Genomic DNA, 14,271 nt, shown 5'->3' with positions numbered 1-14,271 from the left:
CTCACTGGGAAGACATCAGTCCATCCTCATGACCACCCACCACGTGGCTGCTGTGATCATCACCCTGATTTTAGAGAGGACGCACCAAGCCCAGAGATGTCCTGTCACTTTCCCCAGAACCCTCTGGGAGCGCAATGGCCTAAAATGGGGCTCAGCCAGCCCGCCCACAAAGGTGATGGGAGCATTCCTTTCCTTAAAACGCTTCCTCTCAGCACAGACAAGTGTCCACAGGCAGGCTGAGGAAGGTCCCCGCAGATGGGACCTGGGGAAAGCGCTATCACGTAGCTGTGAGTCTAGAAAGTGATCAAGCCAGGCGAAGTCTCTCTTCTGAGAAAAGCAGACCGCCGCTCACTTCCAGGTACTCATTTCACTCCTGCCTTTTCACAGCAACTCTTCTCCTTTCCAAGAAAGCTAAGAAGGCAAGAGCTTTTCATCTGTCGGCTGGCTTAGGAGGGCAGGGCAAAAACCTTTCTACCACAAGACCCCACGGTAGCATGGAGAATTCTGGCTCTGAATCTTCGGAGGTTGGCCTCTGGGTGTTTTCATTATGTATGGTTGATGGTTGAGTCAGCGGACTCTCACTGAGTGTCCCCACGGGCCAGGAAGGTGCCAGGCAGGGGGCAGAGGGCCAAGTGGTGAGACAGCGCCAGGCCACGGCTGTGCCATCTGGCCCCTGTGATGATGGCTCTGGGGGCTTCTGCCTTGGGAATCCTTCGCTTCCTCCAAAATGGGGCTCTGTTTACAGAATTCAGAAGCAGCAGACGCTAGATCTGAATCAGACATCAGGACTTTGTGGATTCCTGGGCCCGCTCTGCATCTTGCCATGCTCACAACCATACCCTACTCCGGGTTCTTCTCTGGACACTGCGAACACCAACAGAGCTCTGCCTTTCTCTCAAGGTTACTGCAAGCCCTAATGTAGGTGAGTGTTTTCTACGGTGTGAAAGCTGCCAGATCGATACAAGGTTTTGCTCTGGGAAGACAAGAACTGGTGTTGATCCGTCTGCTTTCGCTTGTCGGCGGTGATTGCGATCGTGTGTGTATTTGGTGGTTGTTCTTCACCATCTTGGTTCGAAGGGACTGGAGTGGCTGGTTCCGGCCCCGGCTGGCCATTTGGCTCCAAGTCAGGGAGACAGAGTCTCGCCTCATGCCTTGCAATCACTTCCAACTCCCTGAGGAGGAACGGGCTGCTTCATTTTTTTTGTCCGTTCAAACCACATCCTGCCCATTTCCACCTTCCAGAAGACAGCTCGTGACACTGGTGGTTCTAAGATGCGGCAGGCTTCTTGGTGAAGAGATAGCAGAAGCCTTTTCACAGAAGTGAAAATAACTCATCCAGTGGTTAACGTGTCAGGTCTAGGCATGGAGTCTACCCCCCACCTCCGACTTGATCCGAATCCCTGATTTGGAGAGTGAATTGCTGTTCAGTCTTCTCTCACTATCTTTCTGAATGAAAGCAAGCAGGAGGCAGGCGACACAGGGCCCACGAGGAGAGGGCGGCACGCTGTCCAGAGCTGAGGGCCGAGGCAAAGACCGCAGTAGTTGGAAGGAACCTCACCGAGTTGTTAACCAGTTTACAGACCAGGACACATCCTCACTGTACCACTGAGGAAACTGAGTCCCGGGAGGCTCCGTGCTTTGTCCAAGGAGACAGAGGCTTTTAGAGGCAGAGCTTGGACAGGTACCTCGGTCTTGCAGACCCTGGCTTGAGCGCATTTTAAACAGACCAGCTGTACCCATTCCTGCAACTTAAGGATTACTGGAGTTGGAGAATTGGACCTTCTGATGGGCTCGGGCCGGGTCACATCTCACAGGGCAAGTCGTGAGAGACCGAGGACAGGACCAGCACCAAGCGGCCGAAGCAGCCTGGGAAGCCACCAGGCAAGCAGGGACAGCAAATGAAATAAATGTTTTGGAAAGACTGTGACACTTGAAGAAGAGGAAAAGGAGCAGGGGGACGAGAAGCCGAGGCATTATTATCAAGTAATCGTTATTAGAAAACCGTAACTTGAGAATTTTTAAACCGATGGAATCTTTATTCTTAAAGTGCACGATCGTGGACATCACACTCTTCCCATTGTTCACAGGAGGCGAGGGAGAGGGCTGGATGGGACAGCCACGGCCGAAAGCTTGGCTGTAGAAGGAATCAGACCGGGGCTGCTGGAGTCCAGGATTCGGGGCCAGCCTGAGGGGCAAGGGATCCGAATGCGTACCCCACGGCCCCAAGAGGTCCAGTGGGTGCATGTGACCTGTCTCTGTACCTCTTCTGGGAGGCCCTGGGAAGGCCGACACAGCCCTGACTGTAGGAAAGAGCAAATTTTCAAAGACATCTCCCCCAGAAACTTCTGACCTTGGACAGTGTTTATGGCCAGGTCCAGCGCACCCCTTATCTTTCAAGGCTAGAAGGCGGCTTGTAAATGGTTGACTTATTAACTCAGTTTCGGTTTTCAGTGGGAAGCCAAGGCCTGATTGGGGTGGGCACCAGGGGCAGCTCTGGGTGTCCCTCAACTCCAGGCCGTGGGCCTCTAGCTCACAGCCTCACAGTTCTCCTGTCGGCAGGGAGCCCAGTGCCTGGATGCAGAAGGTGCATGAGGTTGGGGAGGGGGGTTTGCAGGGCTTCTGAGCAAACAGCCAGCACCTGGAAGGGTCCATCCCCGACCCATCCCAGCTCAGAGCAGGAGCTGAGCGCAGCCTCGTGGTCGGGCTCCTTCCCCTGCAGCGGTTTAACTGACAGCCCAAACGAGAGGCTGGGCTGGGCTCCGCTTGCACCATCAACCACAGTGCCAACCGAGGGAGGAGACGAGCCTTTTCCTACCCCTATGGTCAAAAACGAATTTCCTTTATGGCTGTCCTCTCCACCCTCTCCTGTATATCCCCTATTTTTATCTCAAGTTGGTTGTGTGTGTGTGTATGTGTGTATAGGATGGTGGATGATTCTTCTGGCTTCCTTTCCTGACTCAAGACATGCTGGGGGCTACTGGTCACCCTTGGCCAGCATCGGTCACCTCCAGGTCCCAGGACACAGGTGGGGACACAGGTGCCCTGTGGGGATGACCCCAGCCACGGGGCAAACAGTGAAGTCGGGGTTGGGGCATGTTCGGTGCGTTCATGAAGCCTTTCACTCACTGCAGAAGGAATATTCTCTCTGACAGCTGTGTCCCCAGGCTTGTACCCCCTCAACTCTCCAATAAGGTCCTCACCCGCCATGAAGGTCTCCCCACAGAGAAGCGATCAGCCTTCCCCTCGGATGAACCCCACCTGCTCACCCCCTCCTGGGCAACGGCTGTTCATCGAGTTCATCTCGATCTTGAGCATCTGCGTGGCACCACGTGCAAGACCTCACGGAAGCACCAAAGACAGAAAACGCGCGTTTTTACCTGATGATAAGCCGATCCCGCCAGGCGATCGTGGGCGCCCTGGGAGCCTCGCCGTGCTTCCGTGTCACACAGAGGAAGCTCCGTGTCCTGGGGCAGCGGCGTGACCATCCTGGGCAGGTTCTTGTTAAATCCCAAGCGGGGATAAGCCACGGCTGGGAGCACAGGGTCAGGACCTCAGGCCCAAGAAAAAAGAAACAAGAGTAAGAGCATCAACGAACGCACCAACAACAGAGAAGGGGAAGCAGCCGCCTCCCCACCCGCCTTGGAACAGGTGCTGCCCTGCTCGTGGGCTCGCTCTACCTGAGTCGGTGGCCCCGGGGCGAAGCGACCCAAGCCTGAGCTCAGGAGAGCCAGCATGAGGACAGCCCGCGTGGGGGTAGGGGTGGCCCTCTGAGTCCCCCTGCTCCGGGCCTGCGCGGGAGAGCGTGCCGGCGTCGCCCCCTGCGGGCGTGGAGGGCAATGGCCGGCTGGGAGGCCCGCGGCGGGCTTCCTGGCGGTGGTCAGGTCACCTCCGCTCTCTCCAAGACATCGGAGGGGAGGAGGCTCGATGAAGCTCCAAGTCCCTTAACAAAAGGTCTTTGAGGATTCCGAGGAACGGTCAAGGATGTTGAGGCTCCCCCCGGAGTAAAGGCTGCCAGGACCACTCAATGCTTTACTACCAGTCCCCCCACCCCCCGCGGGGTATGCAGGTGCAGACGCACACTGCCCGCCCACTGCTCCCAGGTCTCACCTGGGCGCCCAGGTGAGCTGGGGGGTGGGGGGGCAGGTGAGCTAGCCGCCCTCTCTGCCTGCCTGGATGCGGCTGCTTGGATCCCACACTGGCGATTGCCTGTCTCCACGAATCCCCTCCGATTCCTGTTCTGTGCCGGACCCGGCCCCCCAGGAGCACTCAGCCTTGCCGGGTGCTGATGTTGTCCCGCTGCTGAATTGAACAGCTGTGGTCCGGGCCAGCGGCCGCAGCCTGCCCTCCCTGGCTCTGCTCTGCATATGTAATCCCCAACCCCCCACCATCCATCACCCGCGGCCGCCATCTCTCCCCTCCTGCGCGACCACCCGCTGCTCACCAAGAGTTTGAAACTGTCTGTGGGCGGCGGGGGGGCGGTCACGGGAGAGAGTGTTGATAAGGACGCTGGAGTTCACAGGCAGCCTATAAAGGGATTCCGGGAAACCACCCTCCGCCCCGGGATGCTCAAGAAGAACAGACTCTTCTCCACGGTTCCCAGTGGCCTTCAGAATCATGGCACCTTTTTCTGCTTAGTTGGTTCTGGCCCCTCTGGGCGTGATGCCGCCTCTGCTTCTCCACTTCCGGTCACTGCTCCCGCCGCTCCCAGAGCACGACGGGAGCTTTCTCACCTGCGCGCACCTGGGAAGCCCCGGCTTCTTGCCACCGCGCTGTGGGCGAGTAGATGGACATCTGCGGTGCGAAAGGATCCTCCTGGGGTCAGGCAGGTGGGGGCCGAGAATCTCCGCATTTCAGATTAGCTCCGCGGTAACGAAGAGGCGCGGGCAGACATACGGCAACCCCTGCTTTCTCCGGTTGAGCGCTCCGGTCCATGCTGTGCGGAGCTGTCTGCACCTGGGATGAAGGTTGGCGGGAGGATGGGGTCGCAGATGGGGATGGGGACTTGGTGTGTGCACGCACGTGTGTATGCACCCCTGCGCGTGCCCGTAGGTGTGTACATGCACACGTGGGAGGGTGTGGGGACACACTTCTGTGCATGGCAGCAGTTGCACGCAAGTGTGAATACTTCAGGAAGAAGGAGAAGGGAGCAGTTGAGATTGCTGGAGAAGGCTGGAGGACATCACTCCAAAAGACCTTGGTTAGTGATCAGGAGGAGAGAGGACATGGTTCTGTTGAGCCGGAATAGAGGGCGGAGAACAAGAAACCACAAAAGCTTCTGGTATTTGGAATATAAAAAAATAGCAGGTCTGGGAGTTTTGTTTTTTTTTTTTTTCCTTTTTCCCTATAATAGGCCATCGAGGTCAGGTTTCAAGAGTTATAGTAAAATGAGAATTAACAGGGCTTTCTAAGAGTCAGGAAGAGTATGTACTGGGTTCACCCGACTGAGTATGGAACCGGGTCAGCTCCCCATCCCTGTAGGTCAGGGGTCTGTGGGTCGACGCAGGCCCCTGCTCTCAAGAGTTTGCTGTCTTCCTGGGGGACCGGGTAACTGTGTCTGGAAGCATTAGAGGACAACTCAGGCCAGGCATGTGGGAGTGGGGATTCTGCACATGTGTCTTCAAGACAGGATTCAAGCAAGAGGTGAGAATGAGTTGGGCCCAGAAGGATGGATATGGTCCAGATAATGGAGAAGGGAGGGAAGGGTTTCTAGAAGGGGTATGTATGTGTGTGTGCAAGTGTGTGTGTGTCTGTCAGAAGAAACCCAAGACTGGAAGTAGGTTAGCAGGGGATATACATATGGCTCGGAAGAATGGTCAACAATCTGGGGGCTTCCCATGTTCCAGGCCATACATCTGCATGTGTGATCTTCCCCCGCCCTTACAACAGCCCTGAAGCTTTATTATTCTGCTCATTTTGCAGAAGAGAAAACTGATGTAGGCCACAGGGTCCATGGGGGAAAGAACTAGAATTTGAACTCACAAATATCTCCAAACCCTTGTTCCTTTGTGTGTTTGCTTTTGAAGATTTGGTTTTGATTTTTAATTTTTTAAAAATTTAATTCCAATATAGTTTCTAAATGTTACTTATACTCCAGTATCGTTAACACACAGCACTATATCAGTTTCAGGTATCCAGTGCAGTGGTTCAGCACGGCCATGCGTCACCTGATGTCCCTCTTGACAAGTGCCCTCCCTAATCCCCATCACCTATTTCCCCTCCCCCCACCCACCAAGCCTTCTGGTACCCCTGAGTTTGTTCTTTCTAGTGAAGAGTCTATTTCTTGGGTTCAAACTCTTGTTCTTAATCACACTTCTCGTGGGGCCCACCTGGCGGAGGTTGATAGAGAAGAGTTGAGTGGGGACCGGTGGGTGGACGGGAGCGGGATTGAGTGTCAGTGTTGGAGCTCTCAGAAGATTCTAGCGTTACTGCAGGAAGCCATAGGGAGACTTGGCTGGTCTTGACCATTGTGGGATGTGGAGAAAGCAGTTCTGAACAGAACACATGAGGGTTTACTGGAAGATGCTAGAGAGCAGGAGAATGCTTTGGAGTGGGCATCATGGACCTGACTAAGGTGGAGGGGGGGCAAGAGGGGGGACAGGATGAGTGAAAGGGCATCTCAGCATGAGACAGAAGTGCGTGCGAGGGGCGTAGGGCAGAGGGGATGGCTGGAGAGGTAACACCAGGAGCAGAAACGAAACTCTCAGGAGGGGCAGCGCCCGGTTCCACTCAAAGGACACTCTGCCCTACCTTGAATTTCTGGAGCAAAATAAGGGTTCCTGCTGTGGCACTTCTCATAACTTTTGATATGCCCATGTGACTGATATGCCCATGTGACTGATATGCCAATGTGACTCTATAAGAGGGGAATGTAACATGTGGGATTTCTGCAACCTATTGACAATGAGACTCCATTTCTACAAAGTGCCTCCTGGAGCTGGTGTTCCACAGCACACTCTTTGGGAAACACTATAGTGGTCAACCATGGGAAACGTGAGTAATCCGCTAACTTGGAAATGTGGATGCAGAGCCGAGGCTCTTGTTTCACGAACCTGTGCAGTTTACCTGTTTGTTTTGCATTCCTAATCTTGCTTTGTCCTCTTCTAGAAGCCAGGATCGCTTCCTCCAAGTCTGCTGCTGAGGGGAGCCTTGGGACAACGCATTCACTGGCCCCGTGTCTGGCCTGCGGGCAGAAGTGGGCTCCCCTGGACAATGACCGTCCTTGAGCCTTCCTGAGGACGGGGATGACCTTGCCCTGCTCAATCCTCTGGTGTCCAGCTTGGGAGGCCCACCCCCCGGCCCCCATCCTCCACCGTACCTGGGGAGAGTAGTCATGCTCTGTCAGAATAACATTCGGCCTGGGGGAAAGACAACCAACAGGGACCTTAGAACAGCCTGGGGGTTACAGCCAGATCATAGCAAAAATAATAATGTGACTTATTTGCTATAGAAGAGAATTCAGAACAGGAAAGATATTGGACGCCGTCCAGGTGGTGTTAGTTACAAAGGAAGCGAAAGAACCACTTGAGAAGGTCTCCCTGGTGAGGCAGTCTGTAGCCCTTGGGGATTGGAGGTGGTGAAATGGGGAATATTTAGGGAGAGGACCTGTCTGTCGACATAGCTACCGGCTTGCACAGCACCTCGAGGCGTGTCCCCACTGGAGACGGGAGGATCAGCTCCAGGGACGAATCAGCCACTTGGGAGTCTAGAGACCTGGACATCTAACCCAGCCCACCACCGATGGGCTAGCTGACCCCAGGGCAAAACACTTTGTGTGGTTTCCTCATTCGGAAAGAAAAAGAGAGAGAGAGAGAGAGAGAGAGAGATAAAATCTGATCTACCTCTCAGAGGTTTGGGTGGTTTCTGTTTTGCTTTTTGTGAAGAGCAACTAATAAAATGATACCAAACCCCTCTGAAAATAAATACAGGCTCTATGCGTTTCTAGCAATAATAGCAAGTATTCTCGTTGGGATCATGGCTCAATTTACCACGATAAAATCACTGGTAAATTTCTAAAAAGTTACTCCTTTGTGCACATACCTTCTCCATAGCAAATGGCTTTCTGTTCGGGGAAAGTGAAAGGACACTCCAAGTCATTCATGTGGGGGTTTATGTATTTCTCTCCCCAGCTGAATAGAACCCTCTCCAGGTTTCCAATTTGGTCATATTTCAGAAATGGTTGAACTTCAGATTCTGAACTTTTGCTCACTGAGTGCGGAGTTAGAAAAAATAATGAGATTAGTAGATAAGTAAACAAACATTTTAATTGAGACTCAAGGCTGCAGAAGTACTCTGGGCAGTATGGAATTACATGTTTCCATATTCTTTGTTGGTCTGCGCGAAACCAAAACCCAGAAGGTTATATTAAACATAATCGCCTAGCTCCATGGAGCCCGGCAAAGAGTTTTTCATGTGGTCATTTAAAGGCCAGCGATTGTACCAAACACAATGGCACGAATGAGTGTGTCCCTTGCTTCTGTTTCTTTCAGGGAGTAAATGAGCTCTGGGGGAGGGTAGAAAAGTACCACATTTCAGATCCTACCCCCACCCCAAAAAAGGGGACAACCTTGATGGACCTCACTGATCCCTTAGGAGAGGTGGATTTGAGCTCAGCATGGAATGAGGTCTTCATGAAGGTTTTAGGTTGTGAGAACCTAGCCTCTGGCCCTCAGGAGTGCTTCTCTGCATTTGATTTATTTTGGGGGTGTGTATTTAATACATTTTTCATAGACTCCCATCTTAAAAGCTTTCTGATTGATTGGCAGCAGGGAGCCAGCTCTCTTACCTAACTAGACAAAGTTCTCACTTTCTCTCCAAAAACCCAAGACATTCAGGAAAGGCCAAAGGAATCCTAGAAGACATTGTGCTGTTCTTTCTCCTCAGATGCCTTGCCGCTAGTGGGTTGGACCTGAAAGTGTCACCCAGTCCCTCTTTCCTTTGAATTTGAATCAGTCTTGTTGATCACAAGGCAGGCACGGGCTTTCATGGGTCCTACACTCTTCACCTCCTCCGCCAGCTACCATTGTCTGAGAGCATGCTCGTAGCAGAGGAGTGGGGCTCTGTAGCTGGAGCAGGCTAAGTGTAGATTCAAGGCCTCGAATATCAGCTTCGACTTCCCTTTTAATTTTCCTTACAGCTGCCCTGTCCTATACAGAGCCACTTGCCACATGGGACAACTTAAGTTTAAATAAAATTAAATTAAAGATTGAGTTCTTCTCCCACATTAGCCATGCTAGCCATGTCTCAAATGCTCACGGTGGTGACTAGGTCAGGAGGCATTCATATAGAACATATCCATCATTGTGAAAAGTTCTGTTGAATTGCACTGTCTCGGAGTGTACCCAGCCAAGATCTTCACTTCTGTTGAATTTTAAGAAAATAATACCCATAAAGGTAAATGACATTTCCAAGGATCTCTGGGGACATATTATGAAAACATTTCTTGGCTGTCTTGGAATCCTGTGGGATGTCTTTTATCTTAAACTTTATTTTTGAAAGAAATTTTCTATATTGAATGTATATTTGATTTTTGCAAGGGAAATAATCTAACATAACAATGGTCTTGAAATATAAAAACATTGATTCTTTTGGGGGATGCCCGACATGGTATAGTCCATGATGTTTAAATTATTCATCAATTTCTAGTGACCTGTGAATTTCAAACGAGAGAGCAAGACTGGAATAATTTTCGGAGAAACATGGCTACATTTATTCCTTCCCCTGGATTGTGTTGATAATAATTGTTATGCTCCTAAAGACACTTGGGAAACTGGAATCAGTCACATGAGAAGGCCACCAGGTGAGCTGAGCCCTGGAGTCACAGGACCTAGAATTATATCATTGGCCGGACTCCGGCTGGGAGGACAGTGGTACAGGCTTACGGCACATGTCTCCACGAAAACACTTAGGCACTGCGCGACAATAAATGTCTCCCTCACTCGACTGCATCCACAATTTATACAGTACTTCATGCAAGAAATCACTGGGGGCCAGAATTCACCGTGGGCGGGAAGGCTTAGGCCTTGCTCAGCTGCAGAAAACAACTACGAAGAGTCATAGAGCATTAAAGACAGGGAATTCAGGACTCAGGGACTCTTGAAAAAGATCCCCCAAAGGAGAGGACCAGAAACTTCCTGTGCGAGCCAGCTTTTCCACTAGGCTTCCCTGTATACACTTGGCCCAAGTGGAGATCAAAGGGAATTCTGGGCAATAGTTTTAAGTTATTAATTAAGTGAGGGGCTCCTGGGTGGCTCAGTGGGTTAAGTCGCTGCCTTCGGCTCAGGTCATGATCTCAGGGTCCTGGGATCGAGTCCCGCATTGGGCTCTCTGCTCAGCAGGGAGCCTGCTTCCCTCTCTCTCTCTCTCTGCCTGCCTCTCCATCTACTTTTGATTTCTCTCTCTGTCAAATAAATAAATAAAATCTTTAAAAAAAATAAAAAAAAATAATAAAAACATTATTAATTAAGTGAAATTGATCTGCAATTATTCTAAGAGTCAAATGAACCATGGCGTGGAGAGAAGATAAAAGAATCTGGGCTCACCATGGTCTTTATTAATTTCCTCTTTACAGTGAATACCTCTCCTTCCATTGTTCCGAGCCCTCGTCCATCCATGTGCAGTAAAGAAATACAGCACAAAGCAGCAGAGCCTCGATGTTCGCACAGTGGCAGGAAGACCACACGGGGCATGGAGTGTCCATCCAATACTACAGGTCTGGCAAGTAAGGACCAGAACCCAGAAGGTCAGAGAATGAGTATAGGCAACAGCGGTATTCTGCTATCCTTTGTCATTCTGCCCTGTTTGGCTGAGCACGGGCTTCCTGAGTTTCCTTATAGTCCAGAGGAAGCGTTAAGGAGGGACAGAAGGTCAGGCCTTTGTGGCAGTGCCAAGAGTACCTTCCTCTTTCCCAGGCGACTGCGACTGCCCTCCCCCCAACTTGCATGGACTCAGGCTGGAGATGGGCCATGCTGGTTCCCAGAATAGGTCACAGAGCCCTGACTAGCCAATGATGGGTGAAAGCAGATTTCCTTCCTGACCCCTGACCTATCATCCAGAGGAAACAGAGAGAAGAAGGCATCATCTTCTGGGCGCTCATCATCATCACTGGGTGCTCCCGCGTGCTCGGATGACAGCACCACGGAAGAACCTCAAGGTCCGAGTGGAAGCGAGGTGGTGCACGGAGGACGAACAGGAAGCACGAGGAACCGAAAGCCCAACTGCTGGGCTGTGGCTGTGGCAACAGAGGCCGAGTGTTCAAGAGGGGCCCCTGCAGCCGCCAGACCTTGTCCCCACAGACGATGGTCTTCCCGGACGCTAGAGCTTCCGGACCAAGAGGTGCACTTGGCCAGAAAGCTGACTGTGCTGGCTGGTGTCAATGGGACCGACAGGCCTGGGCACATGCAGGGGAGAAGGTCATGGTCTGCACATGTGACAATGTGCTGAGTTCGGCCCCTAGGTCATTGCCGGTGAACTCAGAAAGGGAAGTCTGATGTAGGTGGAAAACACAAACCTCAGCTCCGCTACCATGAGCTGTGAGGCTTCGTCAAGATGGATTAACCTCTCTGATCTCAGTTTCTCTACTGAGGAAAGCTGAACAGTACCCCCCCACCCCAAAGATGTGCCTGTCCTAATTGCCGGAACCTGTGATCCTACCACCTTACGCAGTAGAGTGGGCCTTGCCGATGTCATTTAGTTCATGACCTTGAGATGGAGAAGCTTTCCCGGATGTCCAGGTGGGCTCGGTGCCACATGGGGTTCTGTGAGAGGGACCCAGGAGCGCCAAGGCGAGGGAGAGTTGCTGACCAAAGCAGAGGCTGGAACGATGTGCGGGAGGGGCCGTGAGCTCAGGGACGCAGGCGCCTCTAGAAGCTAGGAAAGGCAAGGAAACAGAGTCTCCCCTAGAGCCTTCCAGAAGTAGTGTGGCTCTGATGATACCTTGATTTTGCCCAGTGGGACCTATAACATTCAACATGAAGGGAACCTGCCTCATAGGATGTCTGGGACAGGTGAAATGATGCAGTGGATCTAAAGGACTTAGCAAAAAAGTATCCGCCCTATAAATGTTGGGTGGCTTGCTCATTTTTTTTTTAATTGTATTTATTCATTTGACAGAGAGAGACACAGCAAGCGAGAGAGCACAAGCGGGGGAGTGGGGGAGGGAGAAGCAGACTCCCCACTAAGCAGGAAGCTAGAGGCGGGGCTCTATTCGAGTGATCATGACCTGAGCAGAACACAGACCCTTGACTGAGCCACACAGCCACCCACCAAGTCTGTCTTCAACCCCACCCACTACACTGCCCTGAAGACAACTTGGGGCAGTTGGAAGTAGGCACAGCTCCTCCAAAGAAACCATGGCAAAGCATTTTAGAATTGCTGAGCCCAAGGAGATACTTCTAAGTCCTTTACCTCAGGAAACTCTGGAACCCCAGAGTCCCCTCTGGGTAAGCTGTCACAGACATCTGACCAAAGTCCTGCATTCCAGCCCCGCACAGCCATGCCCTCGGTGGTGTGGGTGGGACCACAAGTGCACTGGAGGCCCTCTTTCCATGAGGTGGCAGGGGAGACTGGAAAACGTCACCATGCTGTGTGGCTGTGATGTGGGTAAGGACTCAGAGGATGTCATTAACGAATGGCTGGGCTGCCACCAGGGCGTTGCATGACTCGAGTGACCTCATCCGATTTCCTGATCACTCGTGTTGATCCCCTTATAGATTTCTGCCATCTTCCCTGGCTTTGTTTTGCATCAAGAGACTGAATATCTAGATGGACAATGGCCAGACCACATAGAAACATTGAACTCTGACCTCCAATCTACAGCAACCAGCCCAGGAAATCAGCCCAAACAATAACCAGGTCAGGACGTTGGCCTGTTCTCTAGGAATCACACTGTAGGAAGTCAGACTTCTATCTCTAGCAACAATCCAGGAAACAATAACCTCCGAAACAATGGGTCCCAGATGACCAGGACCTGATTAATAACCATCAGCCTCCTTTATCGATGGCCTCACCTCCAACTTAGGACTAGCCAGAGAAAGCTGCATAGGCTTCCCAAGTGATCACGTAGGATGCTGACTTCTCGTTGGCCCTCCTATGGCTTCCCCGCGCCAACAGCCTCCAGTGGGGGCGTACCCAAAGCCTTCCCTTCTTTCACTGTAAAGCTTTCCCTCTGTCTGCCGTTGAGTCTCTGCCAAATGCAAGTGATGGTGGCTGACTTCCTCGCTATATATAGCGGGCTCTGAATAAATAGCCTTTGCTTGTTCTCATTTGGTTGGTCTCTGTCTCCACATGTCATACGACTGGCAAGTGTGGATTTGGGGGTGAAAACATACTCTATGCTCCTGGACAAGGGCAAACTGGTCACATGTGGTTGGCTCAGCATGACAACTGTGGCCTCGTGAGGCCCGAGACCCCTCTCAGTTTCTATCTTTGTAGACTATACATGGCTTCCCCTGGAGTAGGACGGGGGTGTGATGAAATAGTGACTAAGTTCTGTTGGAACCTGAATTAGTTATGGTACCATTGGGTGGAACAAAAAAGAAGTAATTAGTGGAGGCAAATGGGAAAAGTCCAAAATTGGAATTTTATTTTAAAGGAACACTTGGGAGAGAACAATTTAGGAAGGAAGACAACATATTCCCCTAGTCCCCTGCACACAGCTCTCATTTTAAAGAAAACAATGAGAAGGTAGGTTTTAAGTGGTGTCATAGGGAATGTTAGAAGCTAATGTTACTAATCTAAAAGCTATCAGGGCAAGGAAATATCCAGGTGGTTATGGGATAGAGATATTGCAGGAAGTCTCTATAGACATCTCAAATTGTTGGTCTTTGAAAATAAGGTCCATGTGCAATGTTCTCTGCAGTGTCATTGTCAAGATTATTACTAAGTTTATAGCTGGGCATCATTAAGATGAATTCTCATGATGTGTACTTGGCTCCTAGGACCACAGTTGATTATTATCCTGGGGGTCATTTATCCTCCTGTGTGTGTGTGTGTGTGTATGTGTGTGTAAATAAAAATGAAAAGTCAGGGTTTGGTAATGATTAAAAAAATTGTTGACCAGGGTTTGGTAATGATTAAAAAAATTGTTGTAATTGTGGTTAATTACAAGAATTTCTTCTTTCATTCAGTTTCTTACAATTTTTTTTTCGGTTTCTTAATTTAAGTGACTACCCCGTCTTTGTAGCTATCGTGGTTTCGTGTTTTCTGTGGTTGCACAGCTTTTAATGGTTTGGAATAATAAATAGTTATTTTCCACTTCACATGCCATCATGACCC

The sequence above is a fragment of the Mustela erminea genome, chromosome 13 (genome assembly GCF_009829155.1).
Source record: "Mustela erminea isolate mMusErm1 chromosome 13, mMusErm1.Pri, whole genome shotgun sequence".
NCBI lineage: Eukaryota > Metazoa > Chordata > Mammalia > Carnivora > Mustelidae > Mustela > Mustela erminea.
Note: the sequence above shows the minus strand (reverse complement) of the source record.